Raw genomic sequence first — 19,047 nt, forward strand, 5'->3', positions numbered from 1 at the left:
AAAAAAAAAAAAAAAAAAGAATTCAATGCATGGGCTCAAGAATAGTGTGGAGATGACAAAATATAGAGTCAGTGTGAGGACAGATAAATAGAATTTGTTCAATCTGAGCAGAAGAGAGAAAATGAAAGAAAAAAATGAACAGCATCTCAGGGACCTATGGGACACTAAGAGAAAGACATTTTTATCTTTGGAATCCTTAAAGGAAAGAAGAAAGCATGGAGCAAAAAAAAATAAGGAAAGAAAAAGAAAGTTCAAAGAAACAATGGCTGAAAACTTCCCAAATTTGACAAAAAATATAAACCTATGGATTCACGAAGTTGTGTCAACACCAGATATGATAAACCCAAAGTAATCAACACAAAGACACGTTATAAACTCTTGAAAACTAAAAACAAAGAAAAATCCTAAAAGCAACCAGAGAGGTACTGGTTACTTAACATTACTTACAAAGGAATGCCAATTTAAACAATTCATTTCTCATCTGAAACCATAGAGACCAGAAAGGAGAGGCACATTTTTCAATGGATAAAAGAAAATAACTGTCAACCATGAGTTGTGGATCTGGTGAAACTGTTGTTCAAGAAAAAAGGGGAAATGAAGACATCGCCAAATGAGAAAAAAAATGAGACTCTGTCACTAGCAGACCTACCCTTAAAGAATAGCTAAAGGAAACTCTCAGACCAGAATGAGAATAACAGAAGAAGGATAAGAAATGCATTTTAAAAAAAGGAAGAACAATGGAATTGGTTTACAGGGGGTTAAAATAAGAGTATCCTCATACTCGTGAATTGTTTATATAATATTTTATGGGTAAAGCAAACACTGCAACATCATTTGCTGTGGTGCTTAAGGCATGTAGAGGAAATACTTGAAACAATCGTATTTAAAAAGTAGGGGTGGGACTTCCCTGGCGGCGCAGTGGATAAGAATCTGCCTGCCAATGCAGGGGACACAGGTTCGAGCCCTGGTCCCGGAAGATCCCACATGCTTCGGAGCAACTAAGCCCATGTGCCATAGCTACAGAGCCTGCGCTCTAGAGCCTGCGAGCCACAACTACTGAGCCCGCAAGCCACAACTACTGAAGCTCACGTGCCTAGAGCCCGTGCTCCGCAACAAGAGAAGCCACCGCAATGAGAAGGCTGTGCACCGCAACGAAGGGTAGCCTCTGCTCACAGCAACTAGAAACAGCCCGCATGCAGCAACGAAGCCCCAAAGCAGCCAAAAATAAATAAAATTAAATCTTTTTAAAAAATTAATTAAAAGTAGTGGTGGTACAGAGACCTAAATAGAACTAAGGTTTCAATACTTCATTCAATGTGACAGACATCAATACCAGCAAGAGTGACGGGCTGTGATAAACTCCATAAATATATTGTACAACCTAGGGAAACCATTAAAATACATATATAAATTACAATATAAAAGATAATACAAACAATAAAATAGATACTAAGGACAACAATATAAAAGAATTCTTTAAAATATTCATGTAATCATAGGAAGGTAAGAAAAGAGGAGCAGAGAAATAAGAAGCAGAGGAAACAAAGAGAAAATAATAAAATGGCAGAGCTAAGCTCTAACATATCAACAGATATTATAAATGTAGGCAGTCTAAATATACCAATTAAAAAGGATTCACAGAATCGATAGATACGTGACCTACCAATAGACTGTCTACAAGAAACTCACCTCAAACACTATGACAGTGTTTGAAAGTAAAAGAATGGAAAAGGATATATCATGCTAATGCAAGTAATAATTTTAAAAAGCAGAAGTGGCTACATTAATTTCAAGTAATGTAGGCTTCAGAGCAAAGAAAATTACAGGGGACAAAGAAGGACATTACATAATGACAGAACAATCCATTCATCAGGAAGTCATAGTGATCCTAAATGTGGATGCACTAAAAAACAGAGCTTCAGGGCTTCCCTGGTGGCGCAGTGGTTGAGAGTCCGCCTGCCGATGCAGGGGACACGGGTTCGTGCTCCGGTCTGGGAAGATCCCACATCCCGCAGAGCGGCTGGGCCCTATCAAAACACATGAAGCAAAAACTAAGAAGAGAAATAGGTAAATTTACAATTATCCCTGAGGTGTCAACACCCTACTCTCAGTAACTGACACATCTATTAGATAGAAAATAGGCAAAAATATAGAATAATTGAACACTACCATCAACCAACAGCAACTAACTGGCATTTATACAACACCCAACAACAGCAGAATACATTTTTCAAGTGCCCATGGAACATTTACCAAGATAAACCATATCCAGGAACATAAAATAAACCCCAATAAATTTAAAAGAATTAAACTCATACATTTTGTTTTTCAACTAAAATGGAATCAAACTGTAAATTAATAACAGAAAGACAAAAGGAAAATCTTCAAACACTTGGAGATTAAATAATATGCTTCCAAACAATCCATGAGTCAAAGGGAAACCCTCAAAGGAAATATTTTAAAGTACACAAAAACCAAATGAAAATGAAAATATAACATTTAAAAATATGTGGGGTGTAGTTAAAGCAATGCTGAGAAAAAAATTTATAACACCAACTGCTTAGATTAGAAAAGAGAAAAGGTCTCAAAGTAATAATCTAAGTTACTACATCAAAAAAATTAGGAAAAGGAAAGAAAAATAAACCCGAGGCAAACAGAAAAAAGGAAATAAAAATAGTAAGTGCAGAAATCAAAGAAATTGAAAATGAAGAAAATAGAGAAAACCAATGAAACCAAAACTGGTTATTGGGAGGGAAAAAAAACCTATAAAATTTAAAAACTTCTAATAAGACTGACAAAAAGAAAAAAAGACACAAATCACTAATATCAGGAATGAAACAGGCAGATCAGTACAGATCCTGAAGCCATAAAAAGGAAGATAATAAGCACACACTAAAAACAACTTTACACATAAATGCAACAATTTAGAAGAAAAACATCAATTTCTTGCAAACCACCAACTATTAAAATTAACCAAGATGATAGGTAACTTGAATACTCCTATAATCATTAAAAAAAAATTGAATATACAATGTTAAAGCTACCTATAAAAGAAATGCTCTGGACTAGACAGCTTCCCTGGAGAATGTAAAGAAGAATCAACACCAACTTCGCACAACCTCTTCAACCAGAAAAAAAGAGGAGAAAGAAATGCTTCTCAACTCATTTCATGAGGCCAGTATTACCTTGATACCGAAAACTGAAAAAGACAGTAATAAAAAAGGAAAATTACAGAATATCTCTCAGGCTACCTAGATGCAAAAATCTTTAATGACATACTGCAAATAGACTCCAACAATGTACAAAAAGAATTATACATTATAATCAAGTGGGATTTATTCCAGGTATGCAAGGCTGGTTCAACATTTGAAAATCTATCAGTGTAATCCACCATATCAACAGGCTAAAGGACAAAAATTATATGATCATATCAATTGATGCAGTAAAAGCATTTGACAAAATCCAACATTTATTTATGATAAAAACTCACAGCAAGCTAGGAATAGAGTGGAACTACCTCATCTTGATAAAAAGCATCTATTACAAAAATCTACAGCTAATGTCATACTTCATGATGAAAGGCTGACTGCATCCCCCCTAATACTGTAAACAAAGTAAGATGTCCTCTGTCATAATTCTTATTTAACACAGCACTGAAATTTCCAGCCAGTACAATAAAGCAAGAAAAAGAAATAAAAGTCATACAGATTGTAAAGCAAGGAGTAAAACTGTCCCTATTTGCAGATGTTATAACTGTCTATATAGAAAACCTCAAGGAGAAAGAAAGAGAGAGAGAGAGAGAGAGAGAGAGAGAGACAGAGAAAGAAACAAAGAGAGAAAGAGAGAGAGAGAGAAGAAAGAGAGAGAGAAAGAAAGAAAGAAAAGAAAAGAAAAGAAAGAAAGAAGAAAAAAATCCTCCTAGAACTAACAGGTGAGTTCAGCAAGGTATTAGAGTACAGAATCAACCAACACACAAAAATCAATCACATTTCTACATGTTACAAATGAACATGTGGTAACTGAAATTAAAAACACAACAGTGTTTACCATTGCACCAAAGAAAATGAAATGTTCAAATACACATATAACAAAATAGATATCGAATCTGTATGCTGAAAATCACAAAATTCTGATTAAAGAAATCAAAGAAGACCTAAATAAATGGAGAGCTATAACAAATTCAAGGATTGTGTTTCAACACATTAAGGATATCTATTCTTTTCAAATTGATCTATAGGTTTCATGTCCTTTTGGTCAAAATCACAACAAGGCTTTTCATAGACATAGACAAGCTTACTGTAACATTTATATAGAAAGGCCTAAGACTTAAAGGAGCAAAAATAATCTTGAAAAAGAAGTACCAAGTGGGAGGATTCCCTGTACCTCATATTAAGGCTTATTATATGGCTACAGTCATCAAGACAATGTGGTATTGGTTTAGGGAGAGACACATTGATTGATACAACAGAACAGAGAACCCAGACATATACACACAAATATATACAACTTATTTTTCACAAAACGGCAAAAGCATTTTAATGACCTTTTCAACAATTGGTGCTGGAGCAAATGAGCATCCATAGGCTAAAAATGAACCATGACTTAAACCTTACACATTGTACAACAATCAACTCAAAATGAATCATGAACAAAAATGTAAAACTATAAAACATTTAAAACAGACGTAGGAGAAAATGTGTGGGACCTAGGGCTAGGCAAAGAGCACTTAGACTTAACACCAAAAGCACAATCCACACGAGGAAAAATTGATAAATCGGACAGCATCAAAGCTGAAACCTCTGCTCTTCAGAAGACCCTGTTAAGAATATGGAAAGACAAACTACAGACTTGGAGACAATAAATCCATCAAAAGGTATATAGCATATATAAAGAACTCTCAAAACTCAACAGTAAAAAAGCAAGCAATCTAATTTAAAAATGGGCAAAAGATATGAACAGACATTGCACTGAAGATAATATACAGGTCGCAAATAAGGACATCAAAAGATTTTCAACTTTATTAGCCATGAGGAAAATGGATATTAACACCCCAATGAGATATCACTGCATACCTATCAAGTGTGAGAGAAAACATAGTGACAAGCAAATGCCACTGAGGATGCAGAGAAACTTGATCCTTCATACACTGCTGGGAATGATAAGTAGCAAAGCCACGTTGAGTGTGGCAGTTCCTTATACAGTTGACCCGTGAACAACATGGGTTTGAACTGCTCAAGTCCCCTATACGCAGATTGATTTCCAATAATAAACAGTAAAATACTACACCATCTGTGGTTGGTTAAATTGGCAGATACAGGGAACCACGGATACAGACGGCCGACTGTAAGTTATAGGCAGATTTGTAACTTCAGGGAGGGTTAGCACCCCTAACCCTCACCTTGTTCAAGGGTCAACTCTACAAGTAAACATGCGGCTACCATATGCCCCCCACCCCGACAACTGCACTTTTAGACGTTTATCAAGAGAAACAGCAACTTATAATCACACAAAAACCTGTATGCAACAAAAAGCAACTGTTAATAGGAGCTTTGTTCTCAACAATCAAAAACTGGAAACAAACCAGATATTTCTGTCAGTGAATGGTTAAACTAGGTCGATTCTGTGGAATACTACTCAGAAATAAAAAGGAACAAACTCAAGAGAAAACAAACTCAAGAGGAACTCAAGAGAAAAACAAATACCATATGCTAACACATATATATGGAATCTAAAAAAAAAGAAAATGGCCAAAAGAACCTAGGGGCAGGACAGGAATAAAGATGCAGACCTACTAGAGAATGGACTTGAGGATATGGGGAGGGGGAAGGGTAAGCTGGGACAAAGTGAGAGAGTGGCATGGACATATATACACTACCAAACATAAAATAGATAGCTAGTGGGAAGTAGCCACATAGCACAGGGAGATCAGCTCAGTGCTTTGCGACCACCTAGAGGGGTGGGATAGGGAGGGTGGGAGGGAGGGAGATGCAAGACGGAAAAGATATGGGGACATATGTATATGTATACCTGATTCACTTTGTTATAAAGCAGAAACTGACACACCATTGTAAAGCAATTATACTCTAATAAAGATGTTAAAAGATAAAAAAAATTTAAAAAACAACAAAAGAAATAGAAAATTGTATGTAAGTTAAATTAAAAAAATTTTTCTGTTGCAAAAAAAAAAAAAGGAACAAACTTGATATCTCAACAATTTGGATGAATGTCCAAAGAATAATGCTGAGAAAAAGCCAATCCCCAAAGATCATATCCTGTATGATTCCATTTAAATAACACTCTTGAAATGACAAAATTACAGAAATGGAAAAAAGATGTGTGGTTTCCAGGGGTTAAAGACTGGGGGTGGGGGCTTCCCTGGTGGCGCAGTGGTTGGGAGTCCGCCTGCCGATGCAGGGGACACAGGTTCGTGCCCCGGTCCGGGAGGATCCCACATGCCGTGGAGTGGCTGGGCCCGTGAGCCATGGCCGCTGGGCCTGCGCGTCCGGAGCCTGTGCTCCTCAACGGGAGAGGCCACAGCAGTGAGACGCCTCCGTACCGCAAAAAAAAAAAAAAAAAAAAAAAAAAAGGACTGGGGGTGGGGTGTAGGGGATAGAGAAAGGTGGTTATTGTTCTAAAAAGGGATCTTTGTCGTGTTGAAATTATACTATATCTTGACCATAACGGTAGATACAGAAATCTACACCTGTGATAAAATTGCAAAGAACTAAATATAATATATGCACACATAAGTGAGTGCAAGTAAACTGGGAAAATCTGAACAAGATCAGTGGGTTACATCAATGTCAATCTCCTAGTTGTGATCCTATAGTTTTGCAAGACAACATCACTGAGGGAAATTGGGTAAAGGGTACATGGGATCTTGCTGTCTCTCTTACAACTTCACGTGAATCTTTAATCATCTCAAAATCGTTTTTTAAAGGGAAAAATTAGAATTTTGTTTCTCAGTGGACTCGAGTATTAGGACTTTCTCTCTTGTGCCTCTACCATCACCATGAAAACATGCCAGGACGAGCCTGATGGAGGATGAGAGACATGTGATGCATAGTCAGTCACCTTAGCTGCCCGGCCAAGGCCATCCTAGATCTGCCGACAGCCAGCAGATCTGCCCCAGTCATGTGAGCAACCCAAGCAAATCAGCGAAGCCAAAAGGCAGCTGACCCCAGACACACATGCAACTAAGGTTTACTGTTGAATGCTACTGAAGTTTTTGTGGCTGTTTCTCATGCAGCATTATTATCCCAACAGATAACTAATACAATAACCAGATCTCAGAAAAGACACAATCAAGGTAACTCAGAAAGGTAGGCAGCCCAGCTATATCAAGGCTCCCACACGCAGCGACACAACTGCTCCCACCATTGTTTGTACTTGAGTCCTCTGGCTCAATTACAAAAGATTCAAATTCCCAGGGGAGTGTCGACCTGCCTTCACTTGAATCCTGTGCTCATCTCTTTGCAGGAAACAGCAGAACACCTTGACTGCATGCAAGGAGAGTGTGTGGGACCCCAAAGGAAAAGTGGGGTACAGGAAAAAGAAGGGATTATGGATGCTAGCCAGGCAAAAATGACAGATGTCCCCTGCCAGGATAGATGGGCTGTATTTAGTTACACTAGGGTGATGATCAGCTTTTAAACATAGATTTAGAATTCACAGTTCTAATTTTTATCATTTTAGGGGAAAACAGCTTTGAGAAATTAGGCCACATTAAGACACAGTGTGACAGAATGGTTTAATAAATATTTGGACCCTGGAACCAGATTGTGTGGGTCTGAATTCAGCTCCTCTGCAAAATTACAACATCTTGACTTTGGACAATTAATTTGAAAAATGCCATATCCTCTACCCCGATATTAAAGATTTATCATTCTTATTACTACATTAAAAGTTCTGGAAATCTCATGCAGTCTCAGTTTACCAGCCACTACCCTTGTGACCTTGGCTATGTCACTTAACCTCTCTGTGTCTCAGTGTCTTCATCCATAAAATGGGTATAATAACAGCACCTATCTCCTGGGGTTGTTGTTGAGACTTAGAGAATGCATCTGTAAAGCATTTAGAATGGTGTCTGTTCTGGGACTTCCCTGGTAGCACAGTGGTTAAGAATCCGCCTGCCAGGGCAGGGGACACGTGTTCAGTCCCTGGTCCGGGAAGATCCCACATGCCACGGAGCAGTTAAGCCCGTACACCACAACTACTGAGCCTGTGCTCTAGAGCCCGTGCGCCACAACTACTGAAGCCCGTCTGCCTAGAGCCCATGCTCCGCAACAAGAGAAGCCACCGCAGTAAGAAGCCCACACACCACAACGAAGAGTAGCCCCTGCTCGCCGCAACTAGAGAAAGCCCGTGCGCAGCAACGAGGACCCAATGCAGCCAAAAATAAATAAATAAATAAATAAAATTTTTTAGAAAGGAGAATGATGCCTATCCTAAATAACAGTGTTACCTGGAACATAAACTCTTTCATTCTTTGTTTGAATATGGAAGCCCCTTGCTTTATCACCCCTCCCGGTGAGAGACGACAATTTATAACATTTGATCTGTGAGCTTTAACAACAAGAAAGGCCATATGTCACATCTCATCCCTCTGCAATTGGGGGAAATAACTAAAGGGCCGTAAATCCGTAAATCTTTATTTTAACGGCTGCAGTGGCAGATCCTTTGATACCCAACATCCCATTTCACTATTGTAAATGTCTCATTCCTCTCAAGGTTTCAAAAGGGTGCTTTACAGCCATTCCTTCATTGATCACATGGCTTATTGACATGGCCCAGCTGAGCCAACTGAGGCTTTTCAGCAGCATGGAGCAGCTCTCCCTCCATTTGTGGGCGTTCTGATTAATAGTCGATTACCACAACAGCTGTGTGGCCAGCGCACATCAGGCCCCAGTGGAATCAGATTAAGGGGAGCCTCCTGATGTAGTGGATTAAAGAAGTAATTTTTCCTCTCTGGAGACTTGGGTTCAAACCTCACTGAAGCCACAAGAGAAAACAGGTTTTGTGGCCTCAGTCCATTCCACAATTTGTCAACATCCAGCAGGAGCAAAAATCCATCCTGAAAGCCATTAATCAAAGAAAGTGGAGTCATCAGAGCTTAGGATTGATGGGACGTGGGGAAGCTAAGAGGCTACAAGTGATACTCTCAGCCTAGTTAGAAAAGGGTTTGAGGACACAGGCTCAAAGGTGGATAAAGGTACAGACGATAACACTGTCTGTACTTCCACTTCCCCTTCCTCCACCTCTGGCAACCACCCATCTACCTCGTATCTCTGGAGATTTGCCCATTCTGGACATTTCACATAAATGGAATCATACAATGTACAGCCTTTGTGTCTGGCTTCTTTCACTGAGCATAAAGTTGTTAAGATTTATCCACGTAATGGTACTACATTCCTTTTCATAGTTGAATAATATTCCTGCGTATGTATATACCATGTTTTGTTTTCCTGTTCATAACTGATGGACATTTGGGTTGTTTCCATGTTTGGGCTATGATGAATAATGCCACTACGAAAATTCATGTATGAGCTCTTCTGCGCACATACATTTCCAATTCCCTTGGGCATATACCTGGAGCGGAATTTCTGGGTCATATGGTAACTCTTTGTTTAATTTTTGAGGCAATGGCAGGCTGTTTTCCAACGTGTCTGCACAATTTTACATTTCCACCAGCCAAGTAGGAGAGTTCCAATTTCTCCACATTCTCACCAACATTTATCATTATTTATATGTTTTACTGTAGCCATCCTAGGGGATGTGAAGCGGTAATGTATTGTGGTTTTGATTTGTTAAGCATTGATTTGTTAACCATTATTGGCCATTTATACCTCTACATTTCTACATTGTAGAAATGTCTAATCATATCTTTTGCCCATTTATTAACTGAGTCATCTTTATTGTTGAATTGTAAGAGTTCTTATATATTCTAGATACTAGTCTCTTATCACATACAGTGATATGCAAATATTATCTGCCAGTCTATGAATAGCCTTTTCACCTTCCTGATGGTGTCTTCTGAACCACAAATGCGTAGAGTATTGGTGAAGTTCAGTTTATTTCTCTCTGGTTGCCTGTGCTTTTGGTTGGAGACACTATGGCAAAGCCATAGAGAAGACAGGAAAAGTGGAGGATTTTGGATCACTCACAAATGTTATAAAGGCTGCTTATTTGCTTTTTTTTTTTTTAACATCTTTATTGGAGTAAAACTGCTTTACAATAGTGTGTTAGTTTCTGCTGTATAACAAAGTGAATCAGCTATAAATATACATATATCCCCATATCTCATCCCTCTTGCATCTCCCTCCCACCCTCCTTATCCCACCCCTCTGGGTGGACACAAAGCATCGAGCTGATCTCCCTGTGCTCTGTGGCTGCTTCCCACTAGCTATCTATTCTACATTTGGTAGTGTATATATGTCCAGGCCACTCTCTCACTTCGTCCCAGCTTACCCTTCCCCCTCCCCATGTCCTCAAGTCCATTCTCTACATCTGCATCTTTATTCCTGTCCTGCCATTAGGTTCTTAAGAACCATTTCTTTTATTTTTAGATTCCATATATATGTTAGGATATATATATCCTATATGTCCATATATATGTTAGCATATGGTATTTGTTTTTCTCTTTCTGACTCACTTCACTCTGTATGACAGTCCTGAAGTCCATCCACATCACTACAAATAACTCAATTTCATTTCTTTTTATGGCTGAGTAATATTCCATTGTATATATGTGCCACATCTTCTTTATCCATTCATCTGGTGATGGACACTTAGGTTGCTTCCATGTCCTGACTATTGTAAATAGAGCTGCAATGAACATTTTGGTACATGACTCTTTTTGAATTATGGTTTTCGCAGGGGATATGCCAAGTAGTGGGATTGCTGAATCATATGGTAGTTCTACTTTCAGTTTTTTAAGGAACCTCCATGCTGTTCTCCATAGTAGCTGTATCAATTTACATTCCCACCAACAGTGCAAAAGGGTTCCCTTTTCTCCACACCCTCTCCAGCATTTATTGTTTGTAGATGTTTTGATGATGGCCATTCTGACCAGTGTGAGGTGATACCTCATTGTAGTTTTGATTTGCATTTCTCTAATGATTAGTGATGTTGAGCATCCTTTCAAGTGTTTGTTGGCAATCTGTATATCTTCTTTGAAGAGATGTCTATTTAGGTCTTCTGCCTATTTTTGGATTGCGTTCTTTGTTTTTTTGATATTGAGCTGCATGAGTTGCTTGTATGTTTTGGAGATTAACCCTTTGTCAGTTGCTTCATTGGCAAATATTTTCTCCAATTCGGACAGTTGTCTTTTCATCTTGTTTATGGTTTTCTTTGCTGTGCAAAAGTTTTCAAGTTTCATTAGGTCCCATTTGTTTATTTTTGTTCTTATTTCCGTTTCTCTAGGAGGTGGGTAAAAAAGGATCTTGCTGTGATTTATGTCATACAGTGTTCTGCCTATGTTTTCCTCCAGACTTTTATAGTGTCTGGCCTTACCTTTAGGTCTCTAATCCATTTTGAGTTCATTTTTGTGTACGGTATTTGGGAGTGTACTAATTTCATTGTTTTACATGTAGCTGTCCAGTTTTCCCTACACCGCTTATTGAAGAGGCTGTCTTGTCTCCATTGTATATTCTTGCCTCTTTTATCAAAGATAAGGTGACCATATGTGTGTGTGTTTATCTCTGGGCTTTCTATCCTGTTCCACTGATCTATATTTCTGTCTTTGTGCCAGTACCATACTGTCCTGATTACTGTAGCTTTGTAGTACAGTCTGAAGTCAGGGAGCCTGATTCCTCCAGCTCCATTTTTCTTTCTCAAGATGGCTTTGGCTATTTGGGGTCTTCTGTGTTTCCATACAAATTGTGAAATTTTTTGTTCTAGTTCTGTGAAAAATGCCAGTGGTAGTTTGATAGGGATTGCATTGAATCTGTAGATTGCTTTGGTAATATAGTCATTTTCACAATGTTGATTCTTCTAATCCAAAAACATGGTATATCTCTCCATCTGTTTGTATCATCTTTAACTTCTTTCATCAGTGCCTTATAGTTTTCTGCATACAGACCTTTTGTCTCCTTAGGTAGGTTTATTCCTAGATATTTTATTCTTTTTGTTGCAATAGTAAATGGGAGTGATTCCTGCCTTAATTTCTCTTTCAGATTTTTCATCATTAGTGTATAGGAATGCAAGAGACTTCTGTGCATTAATTTTGTATCTTGCAACTTTATCAACTTCATAGATTAGCTCCGTAATTTTCTGGTAGCATCTTTAGGATTCTCTATGTATAGTATCATGTCATCTGCAAACAGTGACAGCTTTACTTCTTCTTTTCCAATTTGGATTCCTTTTCTTCTTTTTCTTCTCTGATTGCTGGGGCTAAAACTTCCAAAACTATGTTGAATCGTAGTGGTGAGAGTGGGCAATCTTGTCTTCTTCCTAATCTTAGTGGAAATGGTTTCAGTTTTTCACCTTTGAGGATGATGTTGGCTGTGGGTTTGTCATATATGGTCTTTATTATGTTGAGGTAAGTTCCCTCTATGCCTATTTTCTGGAGGGTTTTTATCATAAATGGGTGTTGAATTTTGTCAAAAGCTTTCTCTGCATCTATTAAGATGATCATATGACTTTTCTCCTTCAGTTTGTTAATATGACGTATCACATTGACTTGCGTATATTGAAGAATGCTTGCCGTCTGGGATAATCCCCACTTGATCGTGATGTATGACCCTTTTAATGTGCTGCTGGATTCTGTTTGCTAGCACTTTGTTGAGGGTTTTTGAATCTATGTTCATCAGTGATATTGGCCTGTAGTTTTCTTTTTTTGTGGCATCTTTGCCTGGTTTTGGTATCAGGGTGATGGTGGCATCGTAGAATGGGTTTGGGAGTGTTCCTCCCTCTGCTATATTTTGGAAGAGTTTAAGATTGATAGGTATTAGCTCTTCTCTAAATGTTTGATAGAATTCGCCTGTGAAGCCATTTGGTCCTAGGCTTTTCTTTGTTGAAAGACTTTTAATCACAGTTTCAATTTCAGTGCTTGTGATTGGTCTGTTTATATTTTCTATTTCTTCCTGGTTCAGTCAGAAGGCTTTGTTTTTCTAAGAATTTGTCCATTTCTTCCAGGTTGTCCATTTTATGGGCATAGAGTTGCTTGTAGTAATCTCTCATGATCCTTTGTATTTCTGCAGTGTCAGTTGTTACTTCTCCTTTTTCATTTCTAATTCTATTGATTTGAGTCAGTCTTGTTTTTGTATCCACTCAGCCAGTCTGTGCCTTTTGGTTAGAGCATTTAATCCATTTACATTTAAAATACTTGTCGACATGTGTGTTCCTATTACCATTTTCTTAATTGTTTTGGGTTTGTTATTGTAGGTCTTTTCCTTCTCTTGTGTTTCCTGCCTACAGAAGTTCCCTTAGGATTTGTTGTAAAGCTGGTTTTGTGGTGTTGAATTCTCTTAGCTTCTGCTTGTCTGTAAAGCTTTTAATTTCTCCGTCAAATCTGAATGAGATCCTTGCTGGGTAGAGGAATCTTGGTTTCAGGTTTTTACCTTTCATCACTTTAAATATGTCCTGTTACTCCCTTCTGGCTTGCAGAGTTTCTGCTGAAAGATCAGCTGTTAACCTTATGGGGATTCCCTTGTATGTTATATTTTGCTTTTCCCTTGCTGCTTTAATATTTTTCTTTGTATTTTATTTTTGATAGTTTGAGTAATATGTGTCTTGGCATGTTTCTCCTTGGATTTATCCTGTATGGGACTCTCTGTGCTTCCTGGACTTGATTGACTATTTCCTTTCCCATATTAGGGAAGTTTTCAACTATAATCTCTTCAAATATTTTCTCAGTCCCTTTCTTTTTTTCTTCTTCTGGGACCCCTATAGTTCAAATGTTGGTGCGTTTAATGTTGCCCCAGAGGTCTCTGAGACTATTCTCAATTCTTTTCAATCTTTTTTCTGTATTCTGCTCTGTGGTAGTTATTTCCAACATCTTATCCTCCAGGTCACTTATCCATTCTTCTGCTTCAGTTATTCTGCTATTGATTCCTTCTAGGGAATTTTAAATTTAATTTATTGTGTTTTTCATCATTTTTTTTTTGTCTTTAGTTCTTCTAGTTCCTTGCTAAACGTTTCTTGTATTTTCTCCATTCTATTTCCAAAAATGGATTATCTTTACTATCATTATTCTGAATTCTTTTTCAGGTAGACTGCCTATTTCCTCTTCATTTGTTAGGTCTGGTGGGATTTTACCTTGTTCCTTCATCTGCTGTGTATTTCTCTGTCTTCTCATTTTGCATAACTTACTGCATTTGGGGTCTCCTTTTCACAGGCTGCAGGTTCGTAGTTCCCATTGTTTTTGGCATCTGCCCCCAGTGGGTAAGGTTGGTTCAGTGGGTTGTGTAGGCTTCCTGGTGCAGGGGACTGGTGCCTGTGTTCTGGTGGATGAGGCTGGATCTTCTCTTTCTGGTGGGCAGGTCCACATCTGGTGGTGTGTTTTGGGGTGTCTGTGGCCTTATTATGATTTTAGGCAGCCTCTCTGCTGATGGGTGGGGTTGTGTTCCTGCCTTGCTAGTTGTTTGGCATAGGGTGTCCAGCACTGTAGCTTGCTGGTCTTTGAGTGGAGCTGGGTCTTAGCATTGAGGTGGAGATCTCTGACAGACCTTTCACTGTTTGATATTATGTGGGGCTGGGAGGTCTCTGGTGGACCAATGTCCTGAACTCAGTTCTCCCACCTCAGAGGCTCAGGCCTGACACCTGGCAGGAGCACCAAGACCCTGTCAGCCACACGGATGTTTGAGGGGCATGGTTCGTTATGGATGGGTCAAGGAGGTCCCTGCAGTCAGCCATGTCAGACTCTGAGCAGAGCCTAGACTTCCTGATGGACTGTGCTTATTTACTTTTATCAAAAGTCACAAACTCTCCAACCCAAGAGACCAACAGAGTGGGGTGTGCATATCTTTTAGTTGGCTCACAGAGTAGTACTGTTTTCATGGATTCAACATTTAAGAATCTGGATTCCCAGCAACTCTAAAAGTATTTGAAGGGCTGGCCATACAAGGTCATTTTTTCCATGCCCTGCAGGAACGAAGCAGAGGCTGCTGCTTTAACTGGGCATGTGCTGTCCTGTTCATCACGCTCATCTGTCACTGCCCCCATGGGAACCCTCTACATATTTAAGGCTTACTCCTGGCTGTGTTAAAGACATCTCAAGTCACCATGAGCCCCATTTTACAGATGAGACCACCGAGGCTCAGAGAAGAAGTAAGTAGCCCCAAGTTGCATAGCTAGAATTTGGTTGAAACGTGATTTAAGCCCAGGTCTTCTTCATTTCAATCGCACATTCTTGACCACCATGCCCTTCTGCTTGTGTGTCAACCACTCATAGTCTGCTACTCATCCCTTCCACCCTCAACAACAGCAGATAGTCAATACAGTCACAAATATACACTGAGCACAATTCTAGGTCCTGAGGATGCATCAGAAAACAAAACCAGTCCCTCCTCTTGTGGAGATGACCTTCTAGTGGGAGGTAGGGAGGGATATAAAGACAGGTGAAAACCTACAAGATATATAACAATATGATGAAAACAAAACCTTGGCGAAGGGACAGAGAGGAATGGGAGTGATACTTTGGATAAGCGGGTTAGGGAGTAAAATAAAACAGAGGTGTAAAAGACAAACTCAGTGCCATAGAAACTAGAACGTGATGCTCAGGAGTCAGTGAAAGAAGCTGCAGCGCTCAAGTCACAGTAGAGGCTGGACCGGAGCTGAATCGTGAATGTAAAACGTGCTAGAATCATCAGTGATTGTCTATCACGTTCACACACTTTCCCAAGTGAAACCTTCCACCCTCAGCCACTGGAGCCAAGGCAGCCACACTGTATCCCCTACCACCTGCACCACATGCCCACCTTCCTTGGACAAAGCTGACTGGATGAAGAAGGGGTGCAAGATCTAAGGGCAGCCAATCAACTCAAGAGCTGTGCAGTGACCAGTGATGTGGCCTAGCTCATAAGACTGAGCAGAGCTAATCAGATTCTTCTGTGTACATATTTGGTCTGAGAAACAGAAACAGCAGCAGTGAGCTGTGAAAGCTGCGCGAAAGAATGACAAGCCAAGGCCATTTATAAGTTGAGGTTACAAAGGGGAGAAACTGAGTAAGCACAGGGAGCTGCTCCAATGGGCATATAAAGGATGGGTGGATAGACCTGTGCTCAGCACCTCTTGTGCCCTATTCCAGGCATGCCTTCCTCTTGAACGTACTACACTTCCCAGAGCACCTTGCAGCTGGGGCTTGTCATATAAACTAGGTTCCACCAGTCGGACCCCTGTGAGAAATGACACAGAGGTTTCTGCTACATAGCAAGCAAGCATGATAGTGAAGATGGGATTGAATTCTTCCACAGCCAGTCCCAGCGGGCTGAAGTCCTGTGGGCGTCTGCTTTTCCTGGCTCAGTGTGGCTCTGGAGCCAACACATAGGGCAGCACCTTCAGGATCTCCAGAGAGCAGCTGCCATGCATGGTGGTGTTTCCAGAGACAACAGTTCCAGCAACAGCATCCCCAATCACCTCTTCCCTGACTGTGGAGGAGGCAGCAGCTCCTCTGGTGGCTGAGTTCTGCAGTGTTCCTCAACATTCTTGATGCCTGCTCCTTCACCCATACTCCAGAGACTGTTACCTAGTCCCCTTTATTAAATCCCTGTCTGCTTAAGATACCTGGATTGATCTCTGTTTTCTGCCACAGTTATGGGCTAAGTTGTGCTCCCACTCCCTCCCCCCGCCAAAAACTCATATGTTGAAGTCTTAATCCCCAGTACCTTAGAATGTGACTATATTTGAAGATGGAGGTCTTTAAAGAGGTACCTACGTTAAAATGAGGCCATTAGGGTGGGCCCTAATCCAATACGACTGGTGTCCTTATACGAAGAGGAGGCTAGAGCACGGATACACACAGAGGAAAGACCATAAAAAGACACAGGGAGAAGATGGCCATCTATGAGCCAAGGAGAGAGGCCTTGCTCTCTGCCAACACCTTGAGCTTGGACTTCCAGCCTTCAGAACTATGAGAAATAAATTTCTGTTTAAGCCACCCCACCTGTGGTAATTTGTTACAGCGGCCTTGGCAAACTAAGAAGGTCACCAAACCCTGACTTATATAGAAAAGGAACAGAGCAAAGACACAAATGGGCAAAGATTCCATGAGCAAGCCCCTGGCACCTACAAGCAAGATGGAGAGTAACCCCTTAAAAAAGGGTTCCTCCAACAAGCTGCATACTCCTGGGAAAGTTCCTCACCCTCTTTGGGCCTCAGTTTCTTCATCTGTTAAATGGGGGTAATTGCAGTTGTGAGGATTAAATTACATAATCCATGTAAAGTGCTGGGCACTGTGCCTTTATCGTTACAATAAATCCTCTCTTTGTGGTCAATTGAATTTGTTGCTTATAGCCTACACACTCCCAATAAAACTCATGGAGCCAATGCAGGGGACACAGATTCGATCCCTGATCCGGGGAGATCCCATTTGCCGCAGAGCAACTAAGTCCGTACGCCACAAGTACAGAGCCTGCGCTCTAGAGCCCACAAGCCACAACTACTGAGCCCGCACGGCACAACTACTGAAGCCCACGTGGCTAGAGCCTGTGCTCCCCAACAAGAGAAGCCACCGCAATGAGAAGCCCACGCACCACAACGAAGAGTAGCCCCCGCTTGCCACAACTAGAGAAAGACTGTGTGCAGCAACGAAGACCTAATGCAGCCAAAAAAATGAATACTTAATTAATTTAAAAAACTCATGGAGGATATCTTGGTAGGTAGACCGTTATGGAGAACATAACCCAAGAAGAGACAAAACCTCCGAGGTCTGAGTCCTATCCCTCCTCACTCAGGCCCCTTCTGGAAGGGGCAGTGTCTCCACTCTTTCCTGCCCTGGGCTGGTGCATGTGTGGCCTCCAGCAGTGGACAGAAGCAGCAGGCAGGGGCAGTGGGTTCAGGACCAAGTCCCTGGTCAGCACCACCTCAACAATTATGTTCCATCAAGGAGTCATATTAAAAAAACAACAAGGGCTTCCCTGGTGGCGCAGTGGTTGGGAGTCCGCCTGCCGATGCAGGGGACACGGGTTCATGCCCCGGTCCGGGAGGCTCCCGCGTGCCGCGGAGCGGCTGGGCCCGTGAGCAATGGCCACTGGGCCTGCGCGTCTGGAGCCTGTGCTCCGCAGCGGGAGAGGCCACAGCAGTGAGAGGCCCGCGTACCGCAAAAAAAAAAAACAACAAGACAGAGCCTGGCACCTTAGCCGTTCTTAGCACTCTCTTAGTTACAAATGATAGAAAACTTGATGCAAACAGCTCAGGCAAAAGGGTGGATTTTTTTGGCTCACGTTCCCAAACCACCGTGCCTGGGAATGGATAGTGCGATGGGCCCACCTGGGTCAGGACCCACTCTTCAACCAAGGACTCCGGTCAGAGAGACACAGTTCTGTCCTTCGGATCCAATGGCTGCCGAGGGACGGGAGGAGGAAAGCATCATGACCCGGCCACTGTGAGCTCTGCAGCCCCACCCAGATGCAAATTAGCCTATTTTCTAAGAAACAATAAAAACAAGATGATGGTAAAGAAGAAAATAATGCTCTTACATTATTGAAATCTAAATCATCAATCTAGCACTTACATTGTTTCAAAGAGCATGCCATTCACTTTTTAATGTCTCTCGTGGTCTTGTGGGGCCGTTATGTTTTTCTTTACTTTACAAATGAGGAAATTAAGTCAAAGATAAATTAGTTAACTTATCTAAAGTTCCCAAATTAACAAGCGGCTTTTCCTCTACTCTGGATAACCCCAAAGTCCTTCCTTGTCTCACTATACTCCATACTGCGTCTTCTGTTGTTGTTTTCCTTCCGGGATGACAAAGGTTTGGAAACAGCAGGAGAACCCATCAAGGGCAATGCTAAGTCCCACCACCCTGACACCCTGCCCCTCACAAGACAAGGTCCCTACAGATTTGGGTTACCAAACAGATCTCACCTTGCTGGCTAACTCTGACTGACA

This window comes from Neophocaena asiaeorientalis, unplaced genomic scaffold (assembly GCF_003031525.2).
Source record: "Neophocaena asiaeorientalis asiaeorientalis breed wild unplaced genomic scaffold, Neophocaena_asiaeorientalis_V1.1 scaffold130, whole genome shotgun sequence".
Classification (NCBI taxonomy): Eukaryota; Metazoa; Chordata; class Mammalia; order Artiodactyla; family Phocoenidae; genus Neophocaena; species Neophocaena asiaeorientalis.